Raw genomic sequence first — 7,500 nt, 5'->3', positions numbered from 1 at the left:
AAAGCATACTTTTCCGATGCTCTAAACATTCTGCCAGATCACCGCCATAATTCTTTCTTAATTTATGGCTTAAGGCCAGCCATTTTATGAAGGAGAGGTGAAAATTTATTATATTGATCCTTAGGATTAGGGTTACTGGTAATTGACTGGTAAATTCCTTTTGCCAGCACCCCAGCAACATATATATATATATATAGAGAGAGAGAGAGTGATTTCTACCTGTTGATTTAATTCATTCACAAACTCCCATACCCAACATGAACTAAAATCTTTTTACGAAAATACGAAATTACGATAATTTCAATGTCATGATTAGCGAAAGTGAAACCGGTCGACAAACACAATATTCTTTCACTTATAAAATATATTTAAAAATACATTAAAACTATGTAAACTGTGTGCATTTTCCTCCTTTCATATATATATATATATATAATTTATTTTTAATGTAGGATAACATTTTTTCGAAAAAAATTCTATCAATGGCCAGCATATTAAAAAATACCTTTAAAGGTTAAAATTATAAACAACTTATAAATAAGGGCAAACGAAAAAATTCTTATGCCAAATATGTCGAAATTGGACATATTGTCCATAACCATATAATTTTTCACAATACGCACGCTACTCGAAAAAAGGTCGACAGAAATTTCTAAAAAATTCCATTATTACCATATCGGACCGATTTCAGGGTTAGTTCATAAGAACCCTCCCTTCGTCAGTGATAAATGTGGCAAAGAAATAAATGAGATACTTACTCATACCCATGGAAGAAGCAAAACACTAAGTCATGAGCACAATTAAGTACCCCAAATACATCCAAAATAGAAATACTCCAGCCCATTCAAGACACGTGCGATTTGAACTGAGGCTCCTACAGAGTGAGAGTGTCCGGAAGTGAACACTATTAAATTTTATATTTAATGTAGGATATATATATATATATATATATATAATATATATATATATATATTATACACTATATTTTGCTACAGTCGTCAGTCGAAAGCGTGTATAACTTGGCAGCATGTACAGTGGTTTCGCTAATGAATTGTTTTAGGTTCCCAAGTAGTCACAAGCAAACATAGACATCCTCTCGGCCCTGTTGTCCCGTTGTGCTTCTGGCTCTGATATAACCCTATATATTCTATATATTTAACGTTTATTCCACTATATCAACAACGAAGTTTTACCTGTCATAGACTGGAGTCAAATCCAAAGCACAACTGATATTTCCCCCTCATTTAGTTAAGCTTGTAAAATTTGCTCATGGTACTAGACATTAAGAAGTGTTTCGGTTACTGTTGTTGCTCACGTCTACTGCTACTCTTCTGTCCATGTCAGCAGACAGGCGTATGAATCAAAAGGATACGATCATACTGTTGAATCTCCTAGAAGAGTGTACCCCCGCATCTATTATTTCTCATACGTTACATTTGTGTTGGTGATCACACCATACCCTCTGGCATACACAAGATTGTCTTACAAGAATGTCAATTGGCAGAACCCTTAGAGCGTCGGATAAAGTGCTTTATGGTAATCACTACAGCTCTCTTCACCCTGAGTTCGAATACCTCGGAGTTCGATTTACTTATATCATTTTGGTGTTGATGAGTATAGTTCCACTCCTGTGTTAGGGTCGATTCTCCTCTTCTCTCACCCTCCTTATTTCTGTATATCTATTTATCTATCTCTCGTTCTCTTCCTGGAAGAAATCTGTTGTAGTTAAGCCTGGAAAACGACCGTCACCACTAACTTAGCAAAAAAAAAAAAAGCAAACAAATTTGGTGATGGTTTAATTTTTGGCGGGAAAAACAACAGTCGGTCGGAAATGAATCTCCGAATGGAAATGCTCGCGGTAAATACACTGTTTATAAAATTGTGTTTTTATCATTGTGATGATGATTAGCCAAGTTATTTATGATCAAGTATATAGCGACAATGGATATTCCATCTTTCTAGAGAGTATCCAGGCCCACATTATCTGCAAATGACTCTGTGTGTGTTCTTAGAGAGATTTGTGTGACATTTCGAACATGTTGAGCAAACACGCAGTGAATCCATTTGGTGGCAAAATTAGCAAAGTGCTAAGGGCAGTCATGGACAAACTACTGTCCGCGGGGTTTTCTGGATCATACGTCGAACAGAAAGTCCCATGTTTTGTTTTGTTTTTTAGTAGTGTATTCCACTTGATGATGAGCTAAGTCTCATACAGTCCACTTCTCGAGAAAGTTTGCCTATGCAGGCAAACATGGCTGTACTGTAAGAAGCCTTCTTTCCAAACACATGGTTTCGGGTTCAGGTTCACTGCTTGTTAGTACCTTGGGCAAGTGTCTTTTACTATAGTCCCCACTCGACTAAAGCCATGAGTAAATATGGTACACAGAAACTGAAAGAAACCGGTTACATACACACATACATACATACATACATACATACACACACACATATATTTTATATCTATCTATCTATCTATATATATATATATATATATTTGGTCATCCCATAAATAATGCTGTTTTCATACTTCTTTTATTTTTCAAAATTAAGATAACCAAAGTTCATTTTTAATATAAGATATACCCTCCTTCATTTTCTACAATGCTCTTCCATCTATCTGGTAACCTTGCAAGGCCCCTCTTCCAAAATTGACTTATCCGTAACGAAAAATACTCGTCTACAGAATTTATATTTTCCGTCCAAATGATTCTGAAGACTACGGTGTAAATGATAATCTGATGGGGCATAGTTTCCCATTCAAGCTGCTCCAACTTTTGGAATGTCATCCTCGCTGTATGTAGTCGAGCATTATCCTGATAGAAGAACACCTTTCGTCTTGAAACCAAAGATGGTCGTTTTAGCGCTGACTTGAATGACTAGTTGAATGACCAAATTCCACCTTCTCTGCTAGTTCCTCAACAGTCACAATGGGATTTTGTTCCACCAGGGTTTGCAGGGCGTCCGCATCGAGTTCTACAGATCTTCCAGGACGAGACTCGTCTTCTAGGCTGTAGTTTCCGGCTCTGAATTTCTGGAACCACCGTTGACACTAGCTTACACTTATTGTCTGATCCCCATATACTGCATTAATATTCCTCGCACTTTCCGTGGCGCTGTTGCCTTTATTGAACTCATAAAGCAAAATATGTCAAATATGCTCCTATGTCACTTCCATTATGGCTTTGAAAAAATAACTGTTAAAGTCGAACTGCACTCTTCAAAACTTGCACTAAGAATGAGTACAAGGTAAAATTACTTCGTGCTTTACAAGTTGATCATGCAAATGAAAAGACGCATTACTTATTTTTTTTACACATTAGTATTCATAGTGACTTCGAAGTTTCGGCCAGCTTAGCCATCATCATTTGAGGAACAATATCGCAGCTATAATATTAGCTGCCGACCGTTTGCAGTCGGCAGCTAATATTGTAAATGCAGCATCTGCGCACCTATTCTTGAAACAGCTGTAAAATTATCTTACACATCTTCTTCCCCTTTTACTCCTGAGTTTATAATCATGCAACAACCGCAACTCTCATGCTTATATATATATATATATATATATATATATATATATCTATATATATATTATATATATATTATTATTTGAGGAATATAAATCCAAACTTACAGGAAAAAATTCAATTTAGAAATACTAAATCAAATTTCACACAATATAATATATATATAAAAAATTAGAAAAAAGCTCCACTTTTTATCAATTCAAAATGAACAATTAAATTACACCATCTAGAAAATTACATATAATAGAAATATTAAATAAAATAACAATAAAATATCATATATATATGTCATAACCTCACCTGATACCAATTATTTCCCTCATTATTCTTTTATTCTATTATACACGTGCTTCATCAATCGAAACACTACCTGTAAACAATCAGCACTAGGCAGGTAAACATCCGTGTTTTTAACTGCAGTTCATGCTGGAGTTTTTGGTAATTAACTTGCGCATTAATTATATGTACCCATTAAGTTAAGTCATTCAGATGTAATATTACCTAAATTCTAAGTTTTTATGTATCAATATATGAGTCTTTGTATTTTTCCAACATGACAACCAATTTTGGTCTGTTTACGTCCCCATAAAACAGCGGTTTGGTAATAAGAAACCGATAAAATAAGTACCAAGCATAATAAAAGTACTCGTATCGATTTGTTCGACTAAACCTATCGTTTGTATGTATCAGTGCACGTGTCTTTGTATTTGTCCCACTTGACAAACCGGTGTTAGTTTGTTTACATTACGTCTGTAATGTAGCTGTTCATCAAAAAGAGAACGATATGATAATTACCAGGCTTTAATTCAAGTACTCGGATCGATTTGTTCGATTAAACCCATGAAGACAGCGCCCCTAAATTGCCGCAGTTTAACGACCGAAACAAGTGGCAGGTAAAAGACTTCTGGTCTAGGGCGTGCGATACGGATCTTTGCTCTCTGAGTTCAAATCCGCCAATGTCAAATTTTGTTTTTTACCCATTTACTTCTTTTATGAAGCTCGATAAATGCAACAATGGTCGAGGGCAGTAGATTGGCGGATGGGGTCGTCTTGGCATAATCTGTTCTGTTCCTTTGATTGTTCTTGCATTCGAATACCACCTCCCAATAAAAATCCTGATAATGGGTCAAAGTTAATCACCTTATTACCTGAAATAGAATATTTGGATCTTTTCGGTTTGACCGGCAGTTTTTTCTAGCGGTGTCATATGAAATTTTCACCCATGATTATGACCCTAGTATCGATCTATTGCATTTCAATCTGTTTTAGGGTTAGGGTTAGAGCTAGGATTGGTTAGGGTTAGGGTTAGGTTTAGGAGTGGCGGGAAGGGTATCTTTTTTTCTTCAGAAATCTGTTTCTTTAATGAGGGACATATTCATACGGCACAGAATGTTTTTACTTCAATAGACGTCAGTGATTGGTTGAAATTGGAGAAATTGAAGGAAAAAAACAACAAATATCTTACAAACTATAGAATTTTCTCAATAAAGCCAAGAGAAAAAGATGTTTTATAAACACATTCTACCAGTATACGAAGTTTAAAAGTGTTTAGTTACGTGGAGATTATTTTAAAAAACTGCCGGTCAAACCGAAAAGATCCGAATATTTTTTTTTTTTTGTTTCCTTTACCTTTTCCTTTTGAGTATAAACGCTGCAACGATTGGCTGATAGCCACGAAGCCGTCTGCTAAGTCAGTCGAATGATGGTGACGGCCGTAACTACCATGACGATGATGATGATGGTGGTGGTGGTAGTTGTGGTGTTGGGGGGGGGCGGTGATAATGACAATGTTGGGAGTAGTTGTTGATCAATAAACGAGTCTTATTTCTAATTGCGTACGTATTGTGAACAAACAAACGAACAATCAGAAAACAACATGCCTCGAGATAAAGAGACAACCCCCCGGCACACCCGTATACACAAACAGGTGCCCGTACATATATACTCACAGTTACATACGTACGTCATATGTACATTACATATATATATATATATATGTACGTATGTATGTATATAGCGGTGTACGTACACTTTGTTCTCTAACATATACATATATATACACGCACACACAAGCAAACACATGCACGTACACTCACAGATACATATTATATATGTATACACATATATATCTATATGTACGTGTATAAGTGTATATATATATATATATATATAGATACTTAACAGAGAGAGAGAGAGAGAGAGAGAGATAGAGAGATTGTTTGATTGATAGAGAGACACACAGACAGACAGACATACAGAGACAGGAGTGTGTCGCCAGTTACGTATATTACAACGGTGGATTAGTGTAAATACCTATAGGTATTTACATTTCTGGAAAGATAATTATCTACAGGGATGTAAGTCAATAGCCAATCGATGATAGAGATCAATAAGATCAGTACCGGAGTAAACTCTCGAGTTCGATATAATTAACTATTGAAACCATTGAAATTCGTGCCCCAGCATTGCCGCAGTCCAATCAAGATAAAGAGAAAACACACATCAATAAACAAAACACACCACATCCAATCTATGTATATATAATATAATTTGCTTATATGCATACACACACACACACACAGACACACATATATATATATATACACACACATACATATATACAGATATATATATATATATATAAAAGTATATATACATATATATATATATTTTAATTTATATATAGAGGGCATAATTATACATACATGGCCAGGAGGCATTATATATACATGCCGAACGCTAAGAGGGACAATCAGTCATTTCTACCAAAAATATTACTAATCCCACCGAATGCAATTTTTCAAAGTAAGACATTTAAAAATATAGGCCTTATCACAGTGATTTCATACTTACGTATCATCAGCAGGCCTGAATGTATTATAAATAAACAACGACCCTGCCTCGCTTAAGCCGAACAGCTAACTGATCAACATCAACGAAGCACATGGGTGAGTTTATATTATTACATCCGGGTGAATGGCAAACTTTTACAAAAGTTGTATGTATGTATATTTGCCAGTTTGTGTAGACGCTGGCTAGCAAGTCCGGCATGCTACGATAAAACTCTTAGTGTAGACACCATCCAACCCCGGTAACTTTTCCCCGGCGCACTCGGCCAAGGCCTCTTTGACCTCCCCAGCTGTAATCGGCCCTTCACACCACCTCACCTCCCGTGCCAAGAGTCGCATCCCGCCGGTGAAGAAGACCTTTAGGGACTCCCCACGCTCCAGCGAGCCGCCTTGCTCGAACAACCGTGCGAAATGCTGATGAAAGGCCGTTTGCATCTCATCCTGTCCATAGAACTTGTGACCCTGTTCGTCCGCTAAAGACTTTATAGAGGCTATTTTTCCCCTGACTCTCCACACGATGTGCCCATCCAGCAAAGTTAATATCTTCTCGTCCCACTACACATAGCTTAGCTCTAACTCTGCAGCCTTCGTGCTTGGCGTTGAGGTGGCGGTACAAGACCGTTCTCACGGCCAGCATTCTAGATCCAGAACCAGATTCCAAGGCCTCGTCTAAGTTCTTAACTTTCTCAGTATTTCTCTGTCTTTAAAATAAATCACGACTTTAAAATAAATCATCTTCTCTTTTTCGTCCTCATAATTCACCACCGAGGCGCGAGGTTCAACATCCACCTCCGGCCCCAGTGGATTCACTCTTTCGTAATGTCTTTCAATTTTGAAATTCTCTTAACTTTTGGGTGGGATCTTTTCGGTTTGAACGGCATTTTTTCTAGCGGTGTCATATGAAATTGTCACCCATAATTATGACCCTAGTATCGATCTATTGCATTTCAATCTGTTTTAGGGTTGGGGGTGGGGGGAAGGGTATCTTTTTTTTTTCACAAATGTAAATAAACTCAATCTGTTTCTTAAACGAGGGACATATTCATACGGCATGGAATGTCTTTTACCTTAATTGACGTCACTGATTGGTTGAAATTGCAGAAATTGAAGAAAAACAACAACAAATA

At 36.6% G+C, this 7,500-nt stretch overlaps 1 protein-coding gene across 1 annotated transcript in view; it reads left to right on the top strand.

Annotated features, from left to right (window-relative positions):
* LOC115216300 (putative uncharacterized protein DDB_G0282133) overlaps nt 1-7,500 on the top strand; it is a 134,619-nt gene that overhangs the window by 8,738 nt on the left and 118,381 nt on the right. The gene's annotated exons all lie outside the window — the stretch shown is intronic.

Source organism: Octopus sinensis, linkage group LG10 (genome assembly GCF_006345805.1).
Source record: "Octopus sinensis linkage group LG10, ASM634580v1, whole genome shotgun sequence".
Lineage (NCBI taxonomy): Eukaryota > Metazoa > Mollusca > Cephalopoda > Octopoda > Octopodidae > Octopus > Octopus sinensis.
The sequence above is the reverse complement of the archived record's forward strand: the minus strand, read 5'-3'. Positions and strand labels throughout refer to the sequence as shown.